Source organism: Ovis canadensis, chromosome 22 (assembly GCF_042477335.2).
Source record: "Ovis canadensis isolate MfBH-ARS-UI-01 breed Bighorn chromosome 22, ARS-UI_OviCan_v2, whole genome shotgun sequence".
Classification (NCBI taxonomy): domain Eukaryota; kingdom Metazoa; phylum Chordata; class Mammalia; order Artiodactyla; family Bovidae; genus Ovis; species Ovis canadensis.
In genome coordinates, this window is record NC_091266.1 from 974,388 (window position 1) to 1,002,096 (window position 27,709).

At 51.2% G+C, this 27,709-nt stretch overlaps 1 long non-coding RNA gene across 1 annotated transcript; it reads right to left on the bottom strand.

Moving 5' to 3' along the window:
* Nucleotides 1-12,317: 12,317 nt before the first annotated feature.
* LOC138427684 (uncharacterized) lies at nt 12,318-26,827 on the bottom strand. Its single transcript, XR_011252134.1, has 4 exons — nt 26,674-26,827; nt 23,216-23,349; nt 21,051-21,171; nt 12,318-15,059 (listed from the first exon to the last, which is right to left on the bottom strand). It is a non-coding gene; the product is annotated as an uncharacterized lncRNA (long non-coding RNA).
* Between the last annotated feature and the right edge of the window lie 882 nt (nt 26,828-27,709).

The window sequence follows — 27,709 nt, forward strand, 5'->3', positions numbered from 1 at the left end:
TAGGGTCCATAGTTCTTTATTAGCCTGCAGTGGCGGGGTGAGGCTTGAAGAGCGCCTGGGAGCAAAACAAAACCCAGTAATCCTCTCTAGCGAAGCGGTTAGGCTGACAACCAGTTAAACATCCAACTTGGCTCTGTAGGTCAGGCATTCAAGTCCCAGTTTTGCCTCGTTTGCTTTTAGGGGGTGAGGGACAGCAAGGGGCGGGGCTTAGGCCAGAAAAGTTTATGTTTATGTTAGAGTTTTATTGTTAGGGTTAGGTTTAGGGTTCTGGCATCCCCCCAACTTGTTAGGGTTCAGGTTCAGAGTTCGGGTGCGGGGAATCCCCTCTCTACTTAGGGTTCGGGTTCAGGGTTCGTGTTTGTGGTTTGGGGTTCAGCGTTTGGGGTTAGGGGTTCGCGGTTCTAGTTTGAAGTTTGGGGTTCCGATTAGGGGTTCAAGGTTCAGCTTAGGGGTTTGGGGTTCGGGTTAGGGGTTCGCGGTTTGGGTTTGGGGTTTGGGGTTCGGGTTAGGGGTTCGCGTTTCAGATTTGGGGATCAGGTTATGGGTTCTCAGTTCAGGTTCGGGGTTCGCAGTTTGGGTTTGGGGTTTGAGGTTCAGGTAAAGGGTTTGGGGTTCGCGGTTTGGGTTTGTGGTTTGAGGTTTGGGTTTGGGGTTTGGGGATCAGGTTAGGGGCTCTCGGATTGGGTTAGGGGTTCACAGTTCGGGTTTGGGTTTGAGGTTAGGGTGAAGGGTTTGGGGTTTGGGGTTCGCGGTTTGGGTTGGAGGTTTGGGATTCGGGTTAGGGGTTTTGGGTTTGGGATTCGGGTTATGGGTTTGGGTTTTGGGGTTCGCGGTTTGGGTTTGGGGTTCTGGTTAGGGGTTCGGGGTTCGGGTTTGGGGTTTGGAGTTCGAGGTTTGGGGTTCGCGTTTCAGGTTAGGGGTTGAGGGTTGGGGTTTGGGGTTCGCGGTTTGGGATAGGGGTTCGCGGATTTGGTTAGGGGTTAGGGATTTGGGGTTTGGAGTCTGGGATTTGGGTCAGGGGTTCGTGGTTTGGGGTTCCAGTTATGGGTTTGGGGTTTGGGTTCAGGGTTGTGGGTTGGGGGTTTGGGGTTCGGTTTTTGGGTTTGCAGTTTGGGTTACGGATTAGGGGTTTGGGGTTTGGGTTTGGGGTTCGGGAATTGGGATTCGAGGATTGGGGTTGGGGGTTCCGATTAGAGGTTCAGTAAGTGAGATTTGTGGATCGGGGGTCAAGATTTGAGGTTTGGGGTTTGGGCTTCGGGGGTTTGGGTTCAGGGTTTGGGGATGGGGGTGTGAGGTGCAGTTTCGAGTTTTGCTGTTCAGGTTAGGAGTTAGGGGTTGGGAGTTCGGGGTTCGGCTTAGGGGTTTGGGGTGTGCGGTTTGGGGTTTGAGGTTTGGGGTTCCGGCTAGGGGTTTGGGGTTTGGGGTTCGGATCAGGGGTTTGGAGTTTGGGTTTGAGGGTTGGGTTTTGGGGTTTGGGTTTCGGGGTTTAGAATTCGGGTTAGGTGTTCGCAGTTTGGGTTAGGGGTTTGGGGTTTGGGTTGGGGGTGTGGGGTGTGGGGTACGGGTTAGGGGTTTGGGTTCAGGGTTTGGGGTTCACTTTATGGGTTTGCGTTTCCGGTAAGGCATTAGGGGTGTGCGGTCTGGGTGTGGGGTTCGTGTTAGCGGTTTGGGGTTGGGGGTTCGGGTTCCAGATTTGGGGTTCGGGGTTTGAGTTATGGATTCGGGGTTTGGGCTACATGGTTCGGGGTTTGTGGTATGGGGTTTGGGGGTCGGGGTTTGGGTTTGGGGCTCGGGTTAGGGGTTCGGGTACGAGTTAGGGGTTCACGGATCGGGTTAGGGGTTTGGGGTTCGGCCTTTGAGGTTCGGTTAAGGGGTTCGCTGTTCTGGTTAGGGGTTAGTGACAGGGGCTTCTGTTTTAGGGTAGGGGGTCGCAGTTCAGGTTATGGGTTAGGGGTTTGGTGTTTCGTTTTCGGGTTATGGTAAAGGGTTCAGGTAGGGGATTGGGTTAGGGGATTCGGGTTCAGGTTGGGAGTTCGGTGCTTGGGGTTAGAGATTTGGATTCGGGAAATGGGTTGGGGTTCATGGTATGGTGTTCGAGTTAGGGGTTTGGGGTTCGGAGTTTGGGGGTTCTTGTTCTGATTAGGGGCTTGGGGTTTGGGGTTCGGCTTCGGGGTTAGAGGTTTGCGGTTTGGGGTTGCGGTTTGGAGATTGGAGTTTGGGTTTGGTATTAAGGGGTAGGTGTTTTGGTTTGAGGTCGGGTTAGGGTTAAGGTATCAGGTTTCAGGTTCATTGTTTGGGGATTCGAGCTAGGCATTCAGTTTACAGGTTTGGGATATAGGGTTTTGAGGTCAGGGTGGAGTTCCGGGATTGGAGTCGCGATTAGGGGCTACTGAGTGCCGCAGAGGCAAGGGTTCCAGCAGTAAAAGCAGGCTGCGAGAAGCTGGGAGACGCTACTGGCGCCTTTCTGGCCTTAGCTCCGCTCCTGCCTTGCCTTTGCACCTAGGCCCCAGGCGTCCTTGGGAAGGGCTTAAGGGCCGGTGGCTTGCACACTGTCAAGGGCTCCAGCAGGGAGAGCTCTGTGAGAGGGAAGGGAAGGGCAAGTGCAGGGCTCCTCCAGCAGTTGCTTGGCCGCCCAGACTCAGCGCCGCACGGAGTGCACCAGGCTCCCAGGGCCCCTGGCTGGGGTCTGCAGCCCCGCACACCTGGAGGCTGATTCCCTGGGCGCCTAGCAGCTGCCTTACACACTTGGCTTCCCTAGCGCTCTCCTCCCCAGCAGAGACGTGTGCAGCTGGTTGGGGGAATGCCCCTGCGTGCCTGGGCTCCGGCCCACAGGCCCAGCTCAGGGCAAGCAGCCACTGAGCCAAGACCTGCAAGAGGCGAAGAGCGCCCCCACCTGGAAGCCGAGTGAAGAGCTGGCGGGGAGGCGAGCCTCCTCGAGGGAAGAAGAGGCAGCCCAGCCTCGTTTGGCTCAAGCCCTACTTGGCTGGAGCCGAGTGCGCCTCCAGAACGGCAGAGCTCCAGCTCTGCTCAGAGGCCCGATCTGGCAGAGATGCTGGCGCGAGGCTGCTCTGCCCTGGGCGAGCCTTGCCCAGACTTGCCTGGCTGCTAGGCTTCCTGCCCAGGAAGGAGCAGGCTGCGCGAGGCTGGGAGACGCCACTGGCGCCTTCCTGGCCTCAGCTCCGCTCCTGCCTCACCTTTGGACCTAGGCCCCAGGCGTCCTTTGGGAGGGCTTAGGGGCCGGTGGCTTGCACATGCCAAGGGCTCCAGCAGGAAGAGCTCTGTGCGAGGGAAGGGAAGGGTTAGTGCTGGGCTCCTCCAGCGGTTGCTTGGCCGCCCAGACTCAGTGCCGCACGGAGTGCACCAGGCTCCCTGGGCCGCTGGCTGGGGTCTTCAGCCCCGCACACCCGGAGGCTGACTCCCTGGGCGCCCAGCAGCTGCCTCACACACGAAGATTCCCTAGCGCTCTGCTCCCCAGCAGAGACGTGTGCAGCTGGTTGGGGCCTGCCCCTGCGTGCCTGGGCTCCCGCCCACAGCCCCAGATCAGGGCAAGCAGCCCCTGAGCGAAGACCTGCACGAGTCGCTGAGCCCCCCCACCTGGAAGCCTAGTGAACAGCTGGCGGGGAGGCGAGCCCCCTCGAGGGAAGAAGAGGCAGCCCAGCCTCGTTTGGCTCAAGCCCTACTTGGATGGAGCCGAGTGCGCCTCCAGGACGGCAGAGCTCCAGCTCTGCTCAGAGGCCCGATCTGGCAGAGTTGCTCGCGCGAGGCTGCTCTGCCCTCGGCGAGCCTTGCCCAGACTTGCCCGGCTGCTAGGCTTCCTGCCCGGAAGAAGCAGGCTGCGCGAGGCTGGGAGACGCCATTTGCCCCTTCCTGGCCTCAGCTCTGGTCCTGCCTTGCCTTTGCACCTAGGCCCCAGGCATCCTTAGGGAGGGCTTAGGGACCGGTGGCTTGCACACTGCCAAGGGTTCCAGCAGGGAGAGCTCTGTGAGAGGGAAAGAAAGGCAAGTGTAGGGCACCTCCAGCGGTTGCTTGGCCGCACAGACTCAGCGCCGAACGGAGTGTACCAGCCTCCCAGGGCCCGTGGCTTTTGTCTGCAGCCCCGCACACCCGGAGGCTGACTCCCTGGGCGCCCAGCAGCTGCCTCACACACGTAGCTTCCCTAGCGCTCTCCTCCCCAGCAGAGACGTGTGCAGCTGGTTGGGGCCTGCCCCTGCGTCCCTGGGCTCACGCCCACAGCCCCAGCTCAGGGCAAGTAGCCCCTGAGCCAAGACCTGCAGGAGGCGCAGAGCGCCCCCACCTGGAAGCCGAGTGAACAGCTGGCGGGGAGGTGAGCCTCCTTGAGGGAAGAAGAGGCAGCCCAGCCTCGTTTGGCTCAAGCCCTGCTTGGCTGGAGCCGAGTGCGCCTCCAGGACGGCAGAGCTCCAGCTCTGCTCAGAGGCCCGATCTGGCAGAGTTGCTGGCGCGAGGCTGCTGTGCCCTGGCCGAACATTGCCCAGACTTGCCTCGCTGCTAGGCTTCCTGCCCAGGAAGGAGCCGGCTGCGCGAGGCTGGGAGACGCCACTGGCGCCTTCCTGGCCTCAGCTCCGCTCCTGCCTTGCCCTTGCACCTAGGCCCCAGGCGTCCATTGGGAGGGCTTAGGGGCCAGTGGCTTGCACACTGCCAAGGGCTCAAGCCAGAAGAGCTCTGTGCGAGGGAAGAGAAGGGCTAGTGCAGGGCTCCTCCAGCGGTTGCTTGGCCGCCCAGACTCAGCGCCGCAGGGAGTGCACCAGGCTGCCAGGGACCCTGGCTGGGGTCTGCATCCCCGCCCACATGGAGGCTGACTCCCTGGGCGCCCAGCAGCTGACTCACACACGTAGCTTCCCTAGCGCTCTCCTCCCCAGCAGAGACGTGTGCAGCTGGTTGGGGCCTGCCCCTGCGTGCCTGGGCTCCCGCCCACAGCCCCAGCTCAGGGCAAGCAGCCCCTGAGCCAAGACCTGCAGGAGGCGCAGAGCGCCCCCACCTGGAAGCCGAGTGAACAGCTGGAGGGGAGCCGAGCCTCCTCGAGGGAAGAAGAGGCAGCCCAGCCTCGTTTGGCTCAAGCCCTACTTGGCTGGAGCCGAGTGCGCCTCCAGGACGGCAGAGCTCCAGCTCTGCTCAGAGGCCCGATCTGGCAGAGTTGCTGGCGCGAGACTGCTCTGCCCTGGGCGAGCCTTGCCCAGACTTGCCTCGCTGCTAGGCTTCCTGCCCAGGAAGGAGCCGGCTGCGCGAGGCTGGGAGACGCCACTGGCGCCTTCCTGGCCTCCTAGGCCCCAGGCGTCCTTTGGGAGGGCTTTGGGGCCGGTGGCTTGCACACTGCCAAGGGCTCCAGTAGGAAGAGCTCTGTGCGAGGGAAGGGAAGGGCTAGTGCAGGGCTCATCCAGCGGTTGCTGGGCTGCCCAGACTCATCGCCGCACGGAGTGCAAAAGGCTCCCAGGGTCCCTGGCTGGGGTCTGCAGCCCCGCACACCCTGAGGCTGACTCCCTGGGCGCCCAGCAGCTGCCTCTCACACGTAGATTCCCTAGCGTTCTCCTCCCCAGCAGAGACGTGTGCAGCTGGTTGGGGCCTGCCCCTGCGTGCCTGGGATCCCGCCCACAGCCCCAGCTCAGGGCAAGTAGCCCCTGAGCCAAGACCTGCACGAGTCGCTGAGCGCCCCCACCTGGAAGCCGAGTGAACAGCTGGCGGGGAGGCGAGCCCCCTCGAGGGAAGAAGAGGCAGCCCAGCCTCCTTTGGCTCAAGCCCTACTTGGCTGGAGCCGAGTGCGCCTCCAGGACGGCAGAGCTCCAGCGCTGCTCAGAGCCCCGATCTGGCAGAGTTGATGGCGCGAGGCTGCTCTGCCCTGGGCGAGCCTTGCCCAGACTTGCCTCGCTGCTAGGCTTCCTGCCCAGGAAGGAGCCGGCTGCGCGAGGCTGGGAGACGCCACCGGCTCCTTCCTCGCCTCAGCTCCGCTCCTGCCTCGCCTTTGCACCTAGGCCCCAGGCGTCCTTGGGGAGGGCTTAGGGGCCCGTGGCTAGGGCTCCAGCAGGAAGAGCTCTGTGCGAAGGAAGGGAAGGGTTAGTGCAGGGCTCCTCCAGCGGTTGCTTGGCCTCCCAGACTCAGCGCTGCACGGAGTGCACCAGGCTCCCATGGCCCCTGGCTGGGGTCTGCAGCCCTGCACACCCGGAGGCTGACTCCCTGGGCGCCCAGCAGCTGCCTCTCACACGTAGCTTCCCTAGCGCTCTCCTCCCCAGCAGAGACGTGTGCAGCTGGTTGGGGCCTGCCCCTGCGTGCCTGGGCTCCCGCCCACAGCCCCAGCTCAGGGCAAGCAGCCCCTGAGCCAAGAACTGAAGGAGGCGCAGAGCGCCCCCACCTGGAAGCCGAGTGAACAGCTGGCGGGTAGGTGAGCCTCCTTGAGGGAAGAAGAGGCAGCCCAGCCTCGTTTGGCTCAAGCCCTACTTGGCTGGAGCCGAGTGCGCCTCCAGAACGGCAGAGCTCCAGCTCTGCTCAGAGCCCCGATCTGGCAGAGTTGCAGGCGCGAGGATGCTCTGGCCTGGGCGAGCCTTGCCCAGACTTGCCTCACTGCTAGGCTTCCTGCCCAGGAAGGAGCCGGCTGCGCGAGGCTGGGAGCCGCCACTGGCGCCTTCCTGGCCTCAGCTCCGCTCCTGCCTGGCCCTTGCACCTAGTTCCCAGGCGTCCATTGGGAGGGCTTAGGGGCCGGTGGCTTGCACACTGCCAAGGGCTCCAGCAGGAAGAACTCTGTGCGAGGGAAGGGAAGGGTTAGTGCTGGGCTCCTCCAGCGGTTTCTTGACCGCCCAGACTCAGCCCCGCACTGAGTGCACCAGGCTCCCAGGGCCCCTGGCTGGGGTCTGCAGCCCCGCACACCCGGACGCTGACTCCCTGGGCGCCCAGCAGCTGCCTCACACACGTAGCTTCCCTAGCGCTCTCCTCTCCAGCAGAGACGTGTGCAGCTGGTTGGGGCCTGCCCCTGCGTGCCTGGGCTCCCGCCCACAGCCCCAGCTCAGGGCAAGCAGCCCCTGAGCCAAGACCTGCAGGAGGCGCAGAGCGCCCCCACCTGGAAGCCGAGTGAACAACTGGCGGGGAGCCGAGCCTACTCGAGGGAAGAAGAGGCAGCCCAGCCTCGTTTGGCTCAAGCCCTACTTGGCTGGAGCCGAGTGCGCCTCCAGGACGGCAGAGCTCCAGCTCTGCTCAGAGCCCCGATCTGGCAGAGTTGCTGGCACGAGGCTGCTCTGCCCTGGGCGAGCCTTGCCCAGACTTGCCTCGCTGCTAGGCTTCCTGCCCCGGAAGGAGCAGGCTGCGCGAGGCTGGGAGACGCCACCGGCTCCTTCCTCGCCTCAGCTCCTCTCCTTCCTCGCCTTTTCACCTAGGCCCCAGGCGTCCTTGGGGAGGGCTTAGGGGCCCGTGGCTAGGGCTCCAGCAGGAAGAGCTCTGTGCGAGGGAAGGGAAGGGTTAGTGCAGGGCTCCTCCAGCGGTTGCTTGGCCGCCCAGACTCAGCGCTGCACGGAGTGCACCAGGCTCCCATGGCCCCTGGCTGGGGTCTGCAGCCCCGCACACCCGGAGGCTGACTCCCTGGGCGCCCAGCAGCTGCCTCTCACACGTAGCTTCCCTAGCGCTCTCCTCCCCAGCAGAGACGTGTGCAGCTGGTTGGGGCCTGCCCCTGCGTGCCTGGCCTCCCGCCCACAGCCTCAGCTCAGGGCAAGCAGCCCCTGACCCAAGACCTGCAGGAGGAGCAGAGCGCCCCCACCTGGAAGCCGAGTGAACAGCTGGGAGGTAGGTGATACTCCTCGAGGGAAGAAGAGGCAGCCCAGCCTCGTTTGGCTCAAGCCCTACTTGGCTGGAGCCGAGTGCGCCTCCAGAACGGCAGAGCTCCAGCTCTGCTCAGAGCCCCGATCTGGCAGAGTTGCTGGCGCGAGGCTGCACTGCCCTGGGCGAGCCTTGCCCAGATTTGCCTCGCTGCAAGGCTTCCTGCGCGGAAGAAGCAGGCTGCGCGAGGCTGGGAGACGCCACTGGCGCCTTCCTGGCCTCATTTCCCCTCCTACCTTGCCTTTGCACCTAGGCCCCAGGCGTCCTTAGGGAGGGCTTAGGAGCCGGTGGCTTGCACACTGCCAAGGGTTCCAGCAGGGAGAGCTCTGTGAGAGGGAAGGAAAGGCAAGTGCAGGGCACCTCCAGCGGTTGCTTGGCCGCCCAGACTCAGCGCCGAACGGAGTGCAGCAGCCTCCCAGGACCCCTGGCTGGGGTCTGCAGCCCCGCACACCCGGAGGCTGACTCACTGGGCGCCCAGCAGCTTCCTCACACACGTAGCTTCCCTAGCGCTCTCCTCCCCAGCAGAGACGTGTGCAGCTGGTTGGGGCCTGCCCCTGCGTGGCTGGGCTCCCGCCCACAGCCCCAGTTCAGGGCAAGCAGCCCCTGAGCCAAGACTTGCACGAGTCGCTGAGCGCCCCCACCTGGAAGCCGAGTGAACAGCTGGCGGGGAGGCGAGCGCCCTCGAGGGAAGAAGAGGCAGCCCAGCGTCGTTTGTCTCAAGCCCTACTTGGCTGGAGCCGAGTGCGCCTCCAGGACGGCAAAGCTCGAGCTCTGCTGAGAGCACCGATCTGGCAGAGTTGCTGGCGCGAGGCTGCTCTACCCTGGGCAAGCCTTGCCCAGACTTGCCTCGCTGCTAGGCTTCCTGCCCAGGAAGGAGCCGGCTGAGCGAGGCTGGGAGACGCCACTGGCTCCTTCCTGGCCTCAGCTCCGCTCCTGCCTTGCCTTTGCACCTAGGCCCCAGGCTTCCTTGGGGAAGGCTTAGGGGCCGGTGGCTTGCACACTGCCAAGGGCTCCAGCAGGAAGTGCTCTGTGCCAGGGAAAGGAAGGGCTAGAGCAGGGCTCCTCCAGCGGTTGCTTGGCTGCCCAGACTCAACGCCGCACGGAGTGCACCAGGCTCCCAGGGCCCCTGGCTGGGGTCTGCAGCCCCGCACACCCGGAGGCTGACTCCCTGGGAGTCCAGCAGCTGCCTCACACACGTAGCTTCCCTAGCGCTCTCCTCCCCAGCAGAAACGTGTGCAGCTGGTTGGGGCCTGCCCCTGCGTGCCTGGGCTCCCGCCCACAGCCCCAGCTCAGGGCAAGCAGCCCCTGAGCCAAGACCTGCAGAAGGCGCAGAGCGCCCCCACCTGGAAGCCGAGTGAACAGCTGGCGGGGAGCCGAGCCTCCTCGAGGGAAGAAGAGGCAGCCCAGCCTCGTTTGGCTCAAGCCCTACTTGGCTGGAGCCGAGTGCGCCTCCAGGACGGCAGAGCTCCAGCTCTGCTCAGAGGCCCGATCTGGCAGAGTTGCTGGCGCGAGGCTGCTCTGCCCTCGGCGAGCCTTGCCCAGACTTGCCTCGCTGCTAGGCTTCCTGCCCAGGAAGGAGCCGGCTGCGCGAGGCTGGGAGACGCCACTGGCCCCTTCCTGGCCTCAGCTCCGCTCCTGCCTTGCCCTTGCACCTAGGCCCCAGGCGTCCATTGGGAGGGCTTAGGGGCCAGTGGTTGCACACTGCCACGGGCTCAAGCCGGAAGAGCTCTGTGCGAGGGAAGAGAAGGGCTAGTGCAGGGCTCCTCCAGCGGTTGCTTGGCCGCCAAGACTCAGCGCCGCACGGAGTGCACCAGGCTCCCAGGGCCCCTGGCTGGGGTCTGCAGCCCCGCACACCCGGAGGCTGACTCCCTGGGCACCCAGCAGCTGACTCACACACGTAGCTTCCCTAGCGCTCTCCTCCCTAGCAGAGACGTGTGCAGCTGGTTGGGGCCTGCCCCTGCGTGCCTGGGCTCCCGCCCACAGCCCCAGCTCAGGGCAAGCAGCCCCTGAGCCAAGACCTGCAGGAGGCGCAGAGCGCCCCCACCTGGAAGCCGAGTGAACAGCTGGCGGGGAGGCGAGCCTCCTCGAGGGAAGAAGAGGCAGCCCAGCCCCCTTTGATTCAAGCCCTACTTGGCTGGAGCCGAGTGTGCCTCCAGGACGGCAGGGCTCCAGCTCTGCTCAGAGGCCCGATCTGGCAGAGTTGCTGGCGCGAGGCTGCTCTGCCCTGGGCGAGCCTTGCCCAGACTTGCCTCACTGCTAGGCTTCCTGCCCAGGAAGGAGCAGGCTGCGTGAGCCTGGGAGACGCCACTGGCGCCTTCCTGACCTCAGCTCCTCATCTGCCTTGCCTTTGAACCTAGACCCCAGGCGTCCGTGGGTAATGCTTAGGGGCCGGTGGCTTGCATGCTGCCAAGAGCTCAGGCAGGGCGAGCTCTGTGAGAGGGAAGGGAAGGGCAAGTGCAGGGATCCTCCAGCGGTTGCTTGGTCGCCGAGACTCAGCGCCGCACGAAGAAACGCACCTCCCAGGGCCACTGGCTGGGGTCTCCATCCCGGCATACCTGGAGGCTGACTCCGTGGGTGCCGATCAGCTGCCTCTCACATGTCGTTCCCTTGCACTCTCTTCCCCAGCAGAGAAGTGTGCAGCAGTTTGGGGTATGCCCCTGCGTGTCTTGACTCCCGCCCACAGCCCCAGCTCAGGGCAAGCAGCCCCTGAGCCAAGACCTGCAGGAGGCACAGAGCTTCCGCGCCTGGAAGCCGAAGGAAGAGCATTCAAGGTGGCAAGCCTCCTCGAGGTAAGAAGAGGCAGCCCAGCCACGTGCGGCTCAAGCCCTGCTTGGCTGGATCTGAGCGCGCCTCCAGTATGGCAGATCTCCAGCTCTGCTCAGAGGCCCGATCTGGCAGAGTTCCTGGTCTGAGGCTGCTCTGCCCTGGCCGAGCCTTGCCCTGACTTGCCTGGCTGCTAGGCTTCCTGCCATGGAAGGAGCAGGCTCCTTGAGCCTGGGAGATGCCACTGTCGCCTTCCTGGCCTCAGCTCTGCTCCTGCCTTGCCTTTGCACCAGGCGTCCTTGGGGATGTCTTAGGGGCCGGTGGGTTGCACACTGCCAAGGGCTCCAGCAGGGAGAGCTCTGTCAGATGCAAGGGAAGGGCAAGTGCAGGTCTCCTCCAGCGGTTGCTTGACAGCCCAGACTCAGCGCCGCACGGTGAGCACCAGGCTCCTTGGACCCCTGGCGGGGCTCTGGAGCCCCGCACACCTCGAGTCTGACTCCGTGGGCGCCCAGTAGCTGCCTCACACACGTAGGTTCCCTAGCGCTCTCCTCTCCAGCAGAGACGTGTGCAGGTGGTTGGGTCCTGCACCTGTGTGTCTGGGCTCCTGCCCACAGCCCCAGCTCAGGGGAAGCAGCCCCTGATCCTAGACCGTAAGGAGGGGCAGGGAGCCGGCGCCTGGAAGCCGAGTGAACAGCATGCGGGAATCGAGCTTCCTAGGGGGAAGACGAAGCAGCCCAGCCGCCTTAGGCTGCAAGCCCTGCTTGGGCGGAGTCGAGTGCGCCTCCAGGATGGCAGAGCTCCAGCTCTGCTCAGAGGCCCGATCTGGCAGAGTTCCTGGTGCGAGGCTGCTCTGCCCTGGGCGAACCTTGCCCAGACTTGCCTCGCTGCTAGGCTTCCTACCCAGGAAGGAGCAGCCTTTGCGAAGTTGGGAGACGCCACTGGCGCCTTCCTGGCCTCAGCTCCACTCCTGTATTGCCTTTGCACCTAGGCCCCAGGCGTCCTTTGGGAGGCCTTAGGGGCCGGTGGGTTCCACACTGCCAAGGGCTCCCATAGTGAGAGGTCTGTTCAAGGGAAGGGATGGGTATATTTGGAGTACAATCCTGTATCAGATGTGAGGCCCACACCTTCACCCTGAACGCTCACTCTGAACCCTCACCCCGAACCCTTACCCTCACCCACGCCCTCACCCTGAACCCTCACCCTCACCCTCTCCCTGAACCCTCACCCTCACCCTCTCCCTGAACCCTCACCCTCACCCTCTCCCTGAACCCTCACCCTCACCCTCTCCCTGAATCCTCACCCTCATCCTGAATCCTAACCCTCACCCTGAATCCTTACCCTCACCCTCATCCTGAACCCTCACACCTCACCCCTCACCCTAACAAGTTTGGAGGGCTCCTCCACGAACTCTAACCTTTACCCTACCCTAACCGGACCCCCATCCACATCCTAACCCTAACCCACATCATAGTCACGCCCTCAGCCCTATACTTACCCTTGAAGTACCTACCCGCATCTTCTTCATTTTTGACACTTCCCATGCATAACAAAAGACGAGGTTGTAAGGTTTCAAACATGGATCCAAGACCCATTATCCACATAAAAGGGATATAAATACTATGATCATATCATTTAAATCTCTTGCATCACCAAAATACCTCTCCACCACTTATCCAGTCGCCATTGATGGATCACATCTATCTCATACATTTTATAACTTAGCAATCAAATACGCACCAGGACTCTGGGTAATTATAGAGACAAGATTTATTTATACCATAAATATTTCAACAAATTCCACTTTCTACGATGAGTTCAATCTTCACAAAAGTAGGATGAACAGCACCTGTTTCCACTAGGATCCATAGAGCGTGAAAATCTTAATGATGACCACCAGAAAGGTCAGCACGGTTGATATCACAGATTTTTCAGTGTTCCAATACAAGTTCTACCCAAATCCATAAAGAAAGACATACGCATAGGAAACTACAAATTGAAAGCAAGTCTTTTGAGATAAATATTGGACATCAATTGTATGAATCTTTAAGGCATAACTGCAGACATTCTTCAGACATTCTTCAAATTCATAGAATGACAACAAAGTATGGCTACGTACAATCCATTCGGTTTTATGAACCACTCATGAATAACCTCACAAGCCATTTGAAACCAGATGACAATTTCAAATAGCTTTGATCTACAAACAAGGCTGTAAGACAGAAAGTTAAAATCGAAATACATGAAGTAAATCCTCAATAGATATGAAAACATCCCATGGTAGTGAAGTCAATTAGCATTAGTTATTAGGGCTTTCATGCACAGACTCATCTCTGATCGATGTGATCCCAATTCATATTTGGCAAAAAATACGAAAGCTGATCTTAACAGTCATATTATTTTTCTTTGTACCCCTAAAAAGAAAAATGAACATGAAAAACTAAATTAAGCTTGGAGGCTCACATTTCCCAATCGGTATACAAAGCAACAGCATGTCAAACTTTCTAATTCACATATGCATTTAAATGAAATTGGATGAAATACCCCTAAATAAACACATACTTCTATGCCCAATGTTTCACAAGGCAGAAAACGCTCAATGAATGAAACTGAGAGGGTAACAGCCAGGAAGGCCAGGGGTCTCCAAAGGGAGGAAATGGGGTGCAAGTGTCAGACAGTTGTTATCTGTCACTTCCGAGGCAGGAGGAAACAAGCTGTTATCTTTTTTCCCCTTCTTGATACAAATTTAAACAGAGATTTTCTCTTACAATTCTGTGTTGCTATAATGACACCTGGTTCCGCCTGAACTTCACTTTTCTCATACTTTGAGCTGACCAAGGCATTTTTCTCATGGAAAGGTTTGCCTTAAGCTATGTGAATGTACTATGTATTTACCCTAGACTCTATCTTCAAGTAGGTTCTGCCTAAAGGCTCAGAACTGACTTGACAAACCAATATGCTTTACTCATACATGGCTCTCCTGATCTATGTGAATGAAGCTATCCATTTGCTCATATCAATCGTTTTATGGCCCAGGATGACTCACCTGGTGCCACGGTCATCTCCATATATCTTGTGGGTGAGGGGTCTGCTGCCATTCCTTTCTCTAATGAGTAGACTGCTAGTAGCTAGATAACATCCAGCCAAAGATGAGTAGGGGGGCACTCTTTCTGCCCCCTTCTGATGTCTATGTCAGAAGCTTTCTCTCTTTTATACTTTAATAAAACGTTGGGACACAAAAGCTCTGACTGATCAAGCCTCATCACTGGCCCCGGGTTGAATTCTTCCTCTAAGGAGCCCAAGAATTCAAGCATCTTTCATGGTTAGACAACAACCTTTCCAAACAATGGTCTTTTCAAAAAAAAAAAATGATGATAAGTGATGAGTATGCATATGTCTACGAATGAAATGGGACCTATATGTCAAACCACATAAAAATATATCTTCCCTCAACATACATATAACACAACCAGGCCTTCACATGCATCGATTCTCCAACTATCAAGTCATACAAATATGGATGTAAAATATCACAATACATTCCAAAGTTTAAAAGTGATGGATATTGACTTTCGCCCGCTGGTGCTTCTTTTTATGTCATCTCCATTATATTAGCTATGACAACGAATCATGTGCTGTGCGAAGTCACTTACATTGTGTCCAACTCCTTGGGATCATATGGACTAGGCCCCACCAGGCTCCTCTCTCCATGAGATTCTCTAGGCAAAGATACTGGAGGGGGTTGCCATGCTCTCCCTCAGGAGATCTTCCTGCCCCAGGGATGGAATCCATACCTCCCATGTCTCCTGCATGGGTATGTTCTGCATGTTCTTTACCACTAGAACCACCTGGGAAGCCCCAAGACACATGAACATCAGTGGATTTGGGGATCCACGGGGCATATACAGAACCATTCCTCCAACAAAACTGAAGAATGACTTTAAAATCTCAAACAAAACATGAGTATATGTGTTCACAAACTTCATGGAGCAAGGGTTTCTTCGATCTGAAAACTGGCATCGATGAAGGACTGTGTGAAGAATACTTCAAAGTCTATTTGGCAAACACAGCCTACGTTGGCTATATTTAGTCCTCAGTTGAATGGAATGTCATGAGTACTGGTCATTTCAAATAAGTAGCCTATGACGCTGTTTACACTTATTGGGACGCGTGGTATACCACATTCACACATTTCAGTAGCATTGGTGCAAAAACGATACATTTCTCAGGGGAAGCTTCTACATGGACTCCTGGGATCAGAGCTCTAACTCATACACACATACTTTTCCTTTTAAAATGATCCTGCATGATAAGCAAACAAAACACTGGATGAACACCTAGACGGTGAGCTCTGTACTAAATGATTTTAAAGCCAGTAGATGGAATGAGCTGATGAGGAAGACTACAAACGAGTCATCTTCTTCAACTTGGTCAAACTGCTCATAGTCATACAAGTGAATGAAAAGTTGAGCCTGTTGTCATTAAATCTGTTTAAAAGAAATAGAATAATAAAACAAATTAGTAAATCTTATTTTCTTAATAAACATTGTATTATTTCTGCACAGCTTTGTTACTGGCATGAATAGAATATCTACAATAATAACTTGTCACAGTGAAATGGATTCACATTCGATATCGATTCACATCTATAATTGATGCCATAGCTGTTTGATACTATTGCTTGAATGAATGCAACTTATGTGACTTCACAAACTACAAACACGACTAACATAATAGGTATTAAAAAACCTTGAGTGACATGAGCGTGAAGACTTAGTAGAGTTGCTCTCAAGAATAATGATACTATTATTCGCTCTAGCCATAGTACTGGAATCTGTACATTAACACCCCTGCAAAACAAAAGGAAAGGATAGAATAATAATAAAGGAACTTCATAACTATATTCCTACTGTAAACATTCAACACTATGTTTTCTTTTAAACTGACTTTCATATTTGGTCTACTGTAACCTCTTCTGTGTTCATTTTATGCTAAACTTATTGCTAACAGTAAAATTACCATACGAGCTCTAATTAATTTTTTTTTTTACTTGCAAAGCTACTGATAGAACCAAAGGCCAATATCTACATCAAACAGGAGAAACGGAATGGAAACTGTAAACAATTTTATGGAAGAACATTTCCGTGCTCCTATTCAGTCAAATGGGCATTCAAAAGGATGTGATTTTTCTGAAAGTTTATTTCAGAAACTTGGAATTGGATGACTGCAAACAATAAAACTAACAATATATTGATACATAATATTAATAATATACAGTGGGTCATTCTTTTTTTATTCTGCCACAGCTAACAGACAGAAAGTCAGTTGTCATAACTACTACTAACATAAGACCCTCACCGATAAGTGAAGATATATAGGAAAATCCATAATAGCTCTAAAAACCATCAAAGATAAAATGGTAATTAAAAAATACACTGACAGTTTAGCTGGTATAAGAAACAGGATGATTATGAAAGCAAAGCCAACAATCATGGATAGGCCATGGAAGCCCGTGGCTGTCACCAGTGTTGACTTATATCCTTCATCTGAGGTTGTTAAAAGCGCTTGGTAAAATCCAGAGGTTTGCAGCAGTGGTAACCTCCTGAACAGACTGAAATAAAAAGGGTTTCCAGAATATCCTGATGATTTCCATCTACTAGGCTGTGATGAGCTCAAGCAATGCATACTCCAGAGGACAGAAGACAGACAGGTTGGGAACACGTCTACTGCACTTACGGAGAAAGGGAATGTTGCTGCTCAGCCTAGTACAAGTGTAGAAGCAACACCTTGGTGATTCGACCTTTAAAGACTCGATACATATGAGAACGACTGGTATGAATAAACCTTCAGAAGTGCTTTCTCAGACCTCCTCCCATCATAAGCACAAGCATAATGAAAACGCTGAGTTTTCATGGTCTCACCCAAAATAAGACTCACTTATGGCTTTGCTTTGAGAATAGTTGAACTACTCATTGTTCAAGAGAAATGATCCTTTCTTCTCTGAAGATTTGTGAATCATTCACAGGGTGTGGTGAATAAACTACTTAAGGGTCTAATACATAAAAATGCAATAGGCTAAGCACAGAGATGTTTTTCTCCCTTTCTCAAAGGATGGAACATTTTGTATTTGCACTGATTTTATGTCTTGACTTCATGTACAATTATATACTGATTTTTTTAGTTGACATACAATAGGACTAAAAATATTGATATAATACTGATAACTCATGTTGGTATGTGTGGTTGTCACATAGGATTCACAGGAGATTTAAATTCACAGTTGTCAACGTAAAGGATGAATGCTATTTAGCTTCTTCGTGAATCTAGACCACGAATGAAGAGTTTTCCTCAACATATTTCACTGAGAGAAATACAAGGATGATAGGCATAATACTATGCTTCGACTCATGGATATCTAAGCATTGCTCACAATACAGATCTGATTTTCAACATCAGGGTTCTTTCAGTGTCCTTGAACAGCATTTGTTTTTCTGTATACAGAAGAAAAAACTCATGAGTATCAAACTGGTTCACATAAAACATGTGTATGAATTGTTATCTTCCTGAACCAGGGATCAAACCCACATCACTTCCCCCTCCTGCACTGGTAGGCAGATTTTTTATTTATCAACTGTGCCACCTAGGAATCGACATACATTTCAAGGACCACTGCCATCAGCTTCTACTGTTCATGACCAAAGTAGGAGAAACAACATTGGAAGAAGTACTCATAAGGGTACTCATAGGAAGTACTCATAAGTCAAGGAACTGTTATACTGGGTACTCTCGTTGTTACTGGGACAAGTCAGTTCCTCCGATGATGATGGGTATAACTGAAAAATTATTACAAATGCATGGGCTGCGATGTCTACGTGATAAATGTGTTCCTCTTATACTATTGCTTCAGGGATGCCTACTTCAGCATGAAGGAATGCACTTCAAGGGATGCCCGCTATTCCAGCTCAAGCAACAGATAGTGAAGTGCAGATCATTGTCCTTTGTTGAAAATAATCAGCACTTTGTCAACATAGGGAACATGCCAGAGGGACCCTTGGGATGGAACTCTAAAAACAGGTTGGGCCCTCTTTTTGCCAAGCCCTGCGATAAAATACAAATCAGAAAAAGAAAAATAGCATCGGTTTTGTCAGGACTTCCTCATCTTTTCTTTCTCGGTAGCAGGAAGCAGACATTGAGGCCAGAGGACTGCAGGATTTCATTGTGAACTAACGTTGGGTGGGGTGGAAGCTCATCACTCTAGTAAGAATGTGGTTCAATAAAATGGAATTTCATTCACTTCATGGACATAGAGTTCTATAATCCTTCATTAAGGAATTCAATAAGCTATATTTCCTTACACCTTCACAATCTCTTGGTTTACGAGAACATCAATTGCTAGTCCAGCACTTATACAATGAGTGTTACAGGTAGTATGAATGTATAAATGATGATGAGCAATGACAGGAAGTTTATTTAATCTCTGTTTGAATTCTTGATTTTTTATATAATTTTTTATAATATCCTTACAGATGTGAATATTTTACTGACATGTATAAATACACGTTGAGTAGTGCTATGATAACTCATAGTGTTGGCACAATAAATATCATGGTTACTATGTGCTTTTCATATATTCCTTTTGAGATTCTCTTCCATTATACATTATCATAAGATATTTAATAGTTTCCTAAACTGTACAGTAGGTCCTTGTGGCTTCTTTTATATATAGTAATGTACTTGTTAATAATTCAAACAAAAACTGGTACACAAATACTCATAGTGACATTCACAATAGCTCAAAGGTAGAACTCATTCAAGTGTCCGTTGGTGGGAGACTGAATATGCAACACAAGGTATATTCAGAAGCTTGAACGGTATTCCACCATACGAAAAAGTACATTAAATGGTGCTGCCACTCTGCAAGACATTACAGAAATGACTCCAAAACAAACACATGGAATAAATACATAGTTCGATTCCAATTCAAGCTATGTACCCAAAAGGATTGGGAAAGGGGGCTGAAAAAATGGATACTTCTTCCGTCATACTCACAACAGCATGATTCACACTGGCAAACAAACAGAAGTGATCTAAGTGTCCATGGCAGCCAATTCCATAAACAAACTGTGGTATACACACAATGGAATCTGATTCGGCCCTTCAAAGTCAGTAATTCTGACAATGCGACAATGTGGACAAACCTTATGGTCATTAGATCATGTGAAATAAACCAGACCAAGAAAAGACAAACGTTCTGTGATTCCACTCATACGAGATATCCAAACAAGTCAAATCTGTCAGAAATAGCAGAGAGTGATTCCGACCGATCGAAAAGAGTTCATGTTTCATGGACCTCAGTTTCCCTTGGAAAAACTGACTTCCCGTGATATCTCCAAAACCAATTAGACAAATAATTGGAAGCTATATCCAGTCAAATGAATGTAGACATAATGTTATATACAGTGTACACCAAACTCACTCAAACTTCTTAACAGACAAAAGGCAAAACTGTATCTATGGTACCTCAGCTTAGCTTAAAACTGTATCTACAGTACCTCACTTCTGCTTATAAAATTTAACAACAACAACAACAACACACTAAAGTCTATCCAAAAAAGGATATAAAACATATATAACATTAACTTTAAAGAATTAGACATTTAAACTGTGAAAAACCTTATTCACAAAACTTAAACACAAGCCACAGGAAAATATATTTATAAAATACATATCTGATAAAGGATTGTACTCCAAATATACCAAAAAATCTAGAACAATCTCATAAAAAATGTATACACCTAAACACCTGGCCTACAAAAATATAAAGATAGCAAATAAGCCTATCAAAAAGACTCAAAATCACATATCATTAGGAAATTACAAACTAAAATAACAGTGAGGTAGCACTGCACACCTATTAGATCCAGTAAACTCAAAAAAAAAAAAACGGGGGTAGGGCACAACTTCTCCGGTGGCTCAGTGGTAAAGAATCTGCCTGACAATGCAAGACACTCTAGTTTGATCCCTTACCCCAGAAGATCCCACATGCCACAGAGAAACATAGCTGGATTTTTCCACAGCTAAACAAAGCTCACCTGTGACCTGAATACTATATGGCTAGCACTTACTAAACAGCTTTGAAAACGTCCAGACAAAAAGTATCACATGATTATATACAACAGCTCTACTTGTAATAACTAAAAACTTTCAAATATCAGGATGTCTTCAGTAGATGACAGTGTAAACAAATGGGGATACATCCAAAGTGAAGGGGAGCAAATGCTACCACAAAATATACCACCTCAGCATGAGAATTAGTGGGACCCAATTAACTTTTTTTTTTAGAGGACACATGATCATCTCTGAAACCCAAGTTCAAGACAGCTCTTCTGTGAGTCACATTTACCAGAGAAATCTCATTTCAAAGGAATCCTCTCTATATGCCAGATAGAAGGATGAGACACAGTCTTTTGAAACTCTTTTTTCTTTTCTATCGATAGGGAAAGCTAAGCCGTAAATCTGCACAACAACCATACCCTTCCTTTCCTTTGGTTGTATCTGTAAAATATTTGTTTCTTTTTTAATTTGGCTGCGCCAGGTCAACCTTCATTGAGGTAAGCCAGATATTTAGCTACAACATGCAAATTCTCCTTTGTGGCATGGGAGATCTAGCTCTTGGATCAGGGAATGAACCTGGGCCTCCTTCTTTGGGAGTGTCCAGTCTCAGCCACTGGACCACCAGAAAGTGCCTGTTTTGTTTTCAGATGAAGATGGAATCTAAGGTGATATCTTGGGCCATTTCAGTCACTGACTCAGTTTCCTGAGTTTCTCCAAAGCACGCACAAGGTGCACATTATTAAACTGGTTTGCAAAACAAGAAAAGGTTGTCTGCTACAACACTGTATGCTTACAAATATCTAAATGGTAAATGGCATATTATTTATTTTTAATTACTATGGGGGGGGGGGGAGAAAGAATGCAGGATTCATACATGTTACCACATGAATAAATATTAAAACCATCTTCAGTGAAAAAGAAATCCACATAGAAAAGGCCACCCAGAACCCTTATTCACCATGTCTGCTTTCAATCCATCAAGTTTGTCCAAATAACTGAAAATCTCAGTAACACTCTAAATAAAGAAAAAAGGATGACGATGGAAACAAAAGATATATTCATACACTTGAACAATTGCTAAAAGTGGAAGTGGGGCAGTGGATTACATTATAATGTAGGTACCATATGATTTCCTGATTTTGGAGATTATGTGCTGGTTCTGCAGAAGGTACCCATTTTGGATAAAACACATAGAGTATTTTAGATGATGTGGCAAATGCTAGCACTTGTTCCCATTGCTAGGCATTTTCTGTACATTTTAAATGACTGGAAAGTATACTAGGTTTCAAAACAACCATGTCAATACCACAAAAGAAATTTAGAGCAGACAGGCAGGAAACTTTCTGATACAGGCCAAGACTTACCCAGATGAAGTTCAAGGGAAGCTGCGATGCTCACTGCCCGTGAAGGAGTCCACGTGGAATGAAGAAGTAGTGTGGGAAGTCTATTAGTAACCACCATGTCTTGGGTCCTCTGGATGACCTACTGCAGGAGAAACAGATCTTACAGATAAAATGTTCCACATCACTTCACAAAAAGTTGTTAGACTACATTCAGTAAAGCTGAATCATTTTGGATTAATTTACAATCATAAAATACTACCCTTTACAGTCCAAAAATCACTTGCATTTCTATACACTAATAACAATCAGAAAAAAATATTAAGAAAATCCCACTTAAATAAAACATCTAGCAACAAACTTAATCAAGAACATAAAAAACCAGTAGTCAGAAAACTAGAAGGCACTGATAAAGAAACCAAAGAAAATACAAACACACAGAAAATTATTCCACGCTCATGCACTGGAACAATGAGGAATTAAAAGGTCCATTCCAACCAAAGTCATCAACAAATACACGGACTGCAATCACAAAATAATATTCAATGGCATTTTTCACAGAAATAGAAATATTCCTAATATTAGGCTGCTACTGTTGAACAGGACCTTAAACGGCCAAAAAGACTCTGAGAAAGAGGAACACAGCTGGAGGCATCTTCCTATCCCTCTTCAAACTACATCACGGAGCTGTAGTGACCACCACAGTGAGGAACTGGCAGGAACACAGACACATGGACTCCAGGAGAGAATAGAGAGCCCAGAAACGAACCCACCTGTACATGGTCAGTTCCTGAAAATCAAACCAGGAACGAGCGAAGAGGAAAGGACAGTCTTCTCAAGAAACAGTGACAGGAAAATGGCCACCTACACGGAAGAACATCAGTGTTCATCCTCTACATCATCTAAGGCAAATCTAACTGAAAACCCACCGCTTTGCACACGGAGCTCTTTCCCCCTGAGTCCTCTGAGATGGACCTCCAGTCAGCCCTCAGCTGGACACAGGAAACGTCTACTCCATCCTCATTTTTCGCTCTTGCAGCGCCTCCCTGCTGGTGGGCACTGAGGCAACCCTGCTCCTCTCAGCCTGGATGCAGCCCTGTTATCCAGAAGCCTGAGCCCCGATGGTCCTGAGGAGACAAAGCTCCCGCCAGCTGCTCACGGAGCAGAGTCTAAAGGCAAAGCGTCCTGCGCCCGCGGGTCAGAGGGGCCTTTGGCGCCCCCTGCGGGCCACAAGAGAAGAGCGGGCAGCCCGGTGCTCACAGACCTCAGAGGGCTCACCCAGAAGCAGCTCTGCTGCGAGCACTCAGACTGGAAGCCCAAACTGAAATGGAGCAGAATAGCTCCATGACCCTCCGCAAAACATGGCTAAGGAACAATCAGAGCCTGCATGGAATGCAGCCATAAAAAGGAACACATTTGAGTTTGTTCTAATAAAGGGGAGGGAAGTCAGTCAAAGAGAGAAAAACATGGAATCTAGAAGGATGGTACTGACGAGTCTGTTCACAGAGCAGCAATGGAGGTGCAGACATAGAGAACAGACTTACAGACGAGGGTGGGGAACAAGAGGGAGAGGGTGAGATGAATGGAGAGAGCAGCATGGATGCAGGTACACCTACATTTGTAAATAGACAACCAATGGGAATTTGCTGTATGATTCAGGGAACTCAAACTGGGGCTCAGTAGTAACCTGGAGAGGTGGGAATGCGTGCGAGGTGGGAGGGAGATTCAAGAGCAAGAGGACATAGGTACACCTATGGTTAATTCATGTGGATGTATGACAAATCAAACCAATATTGTAAAGCAATGATCAATCAACTAAAAGAAATAACTTTAAAAAAATATGAACATAAACACAAACTTTGCAACAAGGTAACTCCATTTAAAAAACTATAGAATTTTAGAAAACTGCAAAAGTTCTACATGACCGTTGGTCTGGTGATCAGGTCTAACATACACAAAACAAGCCAACTTACCAAATTATGAATATAAATTATTTAAAACATTGCCTTTTATCATTTCATACATTTACCCTGTGGAGGACCTTACTCGAGAGAACCAAAAACAAACTGTTAAATGAACCACGGACCACCCACCCTGGCCAGGCAACAGAGAAAAGAAAACACTTGCAGGAATCATCTTACAACAGGAGGTCCTGGGAAGGAACAAGGAACGAACAAGCTACCACCAACCAGAATTCTGGAGAGGTCAGGAGATGGGAGGCTCCAGTTCAGAGGTCCTACCAACCTCCCAGGATCCACTTCGCTGGAATCCATCTCAGCTGAGTGATGCGTGTGCCCCCAAGAAGGATCCCAATTCAGAATGCCTGGCAAGAGACAAACCAGAAATGAGCCCGATGACCATAAAACCTGAGACTGTGAGCCACGTGACAGAGTGGTTCTCTCCGTTTCCCTCACCCTCCTGCCCTCCACCCTGGCAGCCCTTCCCAATAAAGCCTCTCGCTTGGACAGCACTCCTCTCCTCAGACAACTCATTGCCCAGTGTCAGACAAGAACTCACTCTCAAGCCCTGAAAGGGATCCCCCTTCCTTCATCAAAAGCAATATCCAGGAGAAAATATCTTCAAAACGCTATCTTGCAGAGAAGGAAATCAGAGAAGGCAATGGCAGCCCACTCCAGTACCATTGCCTGGAGAATCCCACGGACAGAGGAGCCTGGTAGGCTGCAACCCCGGGGTCACTAAGAGACGGACACGACTTCACTGAGTGGCTTCACTTTCACTTTTCACTTTCATGCACTGGAGAAGGACATGGCAACCCACTCCAGTGTTCTTGCCTGGAGAATCCCAGGGACAGAGGAGCCTGGTAGGCTGCTGTCTATGGGATCGCGCAGAGTCAGGCACGACTGAAGCGACGCAGCAGCAGCAGCAGCAGCAGCAGCAGCAGCAGCAGCAGCAGCAGCAGCAGCAGCAGCAGAGAAGGAAATGGCACCACCTGCAGTACTCTGGTCTCAGAAATCCCAGGGACAGAGGAGCTTGGTGGGCTACAGTCCAAAAGCAGGGCATTTCTGATGGGAGGAAACAGTCCCAGGGAAGCTGAGCTGCTCACCAAAGGCCCCAGAGCTTTGGATAGCACACCAGAGCTGGGGCTGAGGATTCCCAGCTGCCATGCCTCTTGATCCTGGCCTCTTTCACTAGATACATGTGTGGAAAACTAGTCTAAAATATGCCCTGGTGGTTCCATAGTAAAGAATCCACCCCCCGGTGCTGGAGATGCATGTGCGATCCCTAGGATGGGAAGATCCCACATCCTATGGAGCCCGTGTGCCACAACAGCCGAGCGAGCCTGTGCTCTAGATCCTGGAAGCCACGATGCCGAGTTCACATGCTGCAGCCACTGAAGCCCGTGAGCCTGTGCCCCTCAACAAGAGGAGACACTGCAGTGAGAAGCCTGCAAACCACTAGTTATGGCCCATGCTCACCAAAACTAGAGAAAAGCCCACACACAAAGAGGCAACACAGCCAACAATCAATAAAACTGTTTTCCTAAAACAATGCATATCTGACAAAGAAACTGTATTCGAATTGTCCAAGAACACTAGAGCAAACAAGCCCATTCATAATTGGTAGCGACTGAAATAGACACCTGGCCACTGAGGGTATACTGATAGTAAACTATCATACAAAAACATACTCAAGATACTGGTGCAATGCATGCAGAGCCCCCTTTGAAAGACAATCTGACAGTTTTTTTTTCAGTAACCACGTGGGACAAGCACTGAATTCTGTGTATGACAAGCGGTGGAAGCCAGGTATCTTACCATTGGAATGCAAAGTTACAGATAAACAAAAGGAAACGTTACAATGTCCATGTCGTGGTGGATCAGGTTGGAGACATCACAAATTACCTTTAACTGAATATGTTCAAAGGTGAGCTGGAATACATGTATATATATATATATATATATCCATGTATTGTCAGCTGAGCATATTGAGCTCCTACATGTATGTTTTAAATATCATTCTCTAATAAAAGGGAACAGGAAACATCTCCAATGGCCCGGTGGTAAAGAATCTGCCTACCGATGCAGGGAACACGGGTTCAATTCCTGTGTAGGAGATTCCACACGCCCAGGGGCAATGAAGCCCTTGAACAGCTCTTGAAGTTTGCATGCTCCAGAGCCCAAGTTCTGCAAACAGAGAAAGCACTGCAATGAGAAGCCATGGCACAGCAACTAGAGGGTAGCCTCTGCTCACTACAACTAGACAAACGAGCAATAAAGACCCAGCACAGTCAAAAATAATGTAATGTTTAAAAAAAGGACAGTTCTTTGAAGAAATGACTGAGACTAGGGGTGAGACTGTAAATATATGAGACAGGGTCATCTTAAATTATGAGAAATTAAAGAAACTAAAGACAACTATCAAGCTGTCCAAACTGATACAAATGAATGATGACACAGTGTTATCTGTATACACCAGCAAATAACAATCTGAAAAGGAATTTAAACAAACGATTCCCTTTCAGTCATGTCAACATTAATAAAAGACTTTGCTATGGACAGAATGAGGATAACAAGACTGGCACACTGGAAATGATACATGATTGCTGAAAAATACCCTAAAGACATGGACAGATATGCCATAGCGATGAAAAGGCTTCAGTTGGCAATACCATGGAATGCATCTTCAATCTGAAATGAAGATTCAATATGAATTTCAAAAGGCTGAAAGGTGGTTGCTAAACCACAAAAGATGCCAGCATTCTTGGACTCCAGAGGAGAATTCAATCCAGGGCAAGTGACGAAGCTTGATGGCTCAGAGGTTTTCTGTTAAAAAGTTTTATTAAAATATAAAAGAGATCGAGAGAGCTGCTGACGTAGACAGTAAAAGGGGGAAGAGTACCCCCTGCTAGTCTTTAGCCAGATGTTATAGAGCCACTAGCAGTCTGCTAATGAAAGAAAGACAATGTGTCAGAGAATGGCACCAGGCCCCTCACCCACAGCATGCATTGAGATAACATTGGCAGCAGATGAGTCATCCCAGGCCATAAAATGATGGACATGAATCTTGAAGAAAGGCAGATTTCCAAGCAAATATATAGTTTCATTCACATAGATTAAGAGAACAAGGTATGAGTAAAACATACTGGTTTGTCAAGTTTTTTCTGAGCCTTTAGGGGAAACTGACCTGAAGACAGAGCCTTGGGTAAATACATAGTACATTAGCATACCTTAAGACAAACATTTCCATAAGAAAAATGCATTGCTTAGTTCAAGGTTTGAGGAAAGTTAAATTCAGGTGGAGCCAGGAGTGGTCATGGCAACACAGAAATTTCTGAGAAACCTTTTAAATTTGTATCAACATGGAGAAAAAAAAATGCAGCACTCTTTTGTCTCCTCCGGCCTCTTAAGAGAGAGAAAAAAACGTCTGACACTTGCAGTCTATTTTCTCTGTCTGGAGACCCCTGGCCTTCCTGCCTGTTATCCTCTCCAGGCCTGTAGGAAGCAATACACTAGGCTGCTTGGGAAAACCGCGCGGGTCTGAGCTTTATGCAAAGGGGTAAAGCAGTAAAACCCTTGACCTCAAAGGCGAGGCTTTTCTGCGACCGCCATTTTAGTCGGCTCCGAGACTGCAAACAAAGAGGGCAGAATACATGGTTCCCTGCTCCGCCCAGTCCGAGTTCCCTTACCTGTGGCCCACAGCCCTGCGCTCTGCTCGCTGGATGCCAATCGACGGGGACCCAGGAGCCCACGAAACGAGCATTCCCAGCTGCAATGGCGAGCCCTGAGAGCCCTGGCCCCCGACGCGCCGCCATGTTCATCCCGCCCCAGACCCGCTCACGTGAGCCGCGCTCCTGACCAGCAGCCCAGGCTCGCCCCGCCCCCGACGCGCTCACGGTGCGCCCCACCCCCACGCCCCCTTCCAGGACAGGCCCGCGGGACCGCGACTGCCTCCAGGTGAAACACAAGGACAAGCAAATCCACCCCACCGAGACAATCCAAGCTTTTTCTCAGCTGATCTGTCTATGATTTAGGGATAAAACTATGACTATAGAAAGCAAAGATGACCTAGGACAGCCATGATAGTCTATAGAGCCAGACCCTGGCGGGCAGAGGCTTGAAGAGGGTCCGGGAGCTCTGTCAGAACAGCAAGCCTCTGTAGCGTAGCGGTTAGGTGCACTGGTGAGCAGGCAGACGATGGTCTGTAAGTCAGGAGTTCAAGTCTGCAGCTTAACTCTTTTGCTCTTAGGGGGCGGGGGACAGCAACAGGCGGGACTTAGACCAAAAACGTTTATTTTTATTTTAGAGGTTTATTGTTTAGCTTAGGGTTAGGGTTCGGGCAACCCCCCAACTTGTTCAGGTTCGGGTTCAGGGTTAGGGTTAGAATTTGGGGATCCCCCCTCTTCTAAGAGTTCGGGTTTGGGTTAGGGTTCATGTCAGGGTCAGGGTTCGGGTTACGGTTAGGGTTAGCATTAGTGTTGGGGTTACAGCTTAAAGTGAGCCCTAATAGGGCCCATAGTTCTTTATTAGCCTGCCCTGGCGGGCCGAGGCTTGAAGAGGGTTCGGGAGCCCTGCTGAAAGCAGCAAGCCTCTGTATCATAGGGGTTAGGCGGGCCAGTAGGCGGGCAGACTATGGCCTGTAAATCAGGAGTTCAAGTCTCCAGTCTGACCTTTTCGCTTTTAAGGGGCAGGGGACTGCAAGAGCCAGGGCTTAGACCAGAAAAT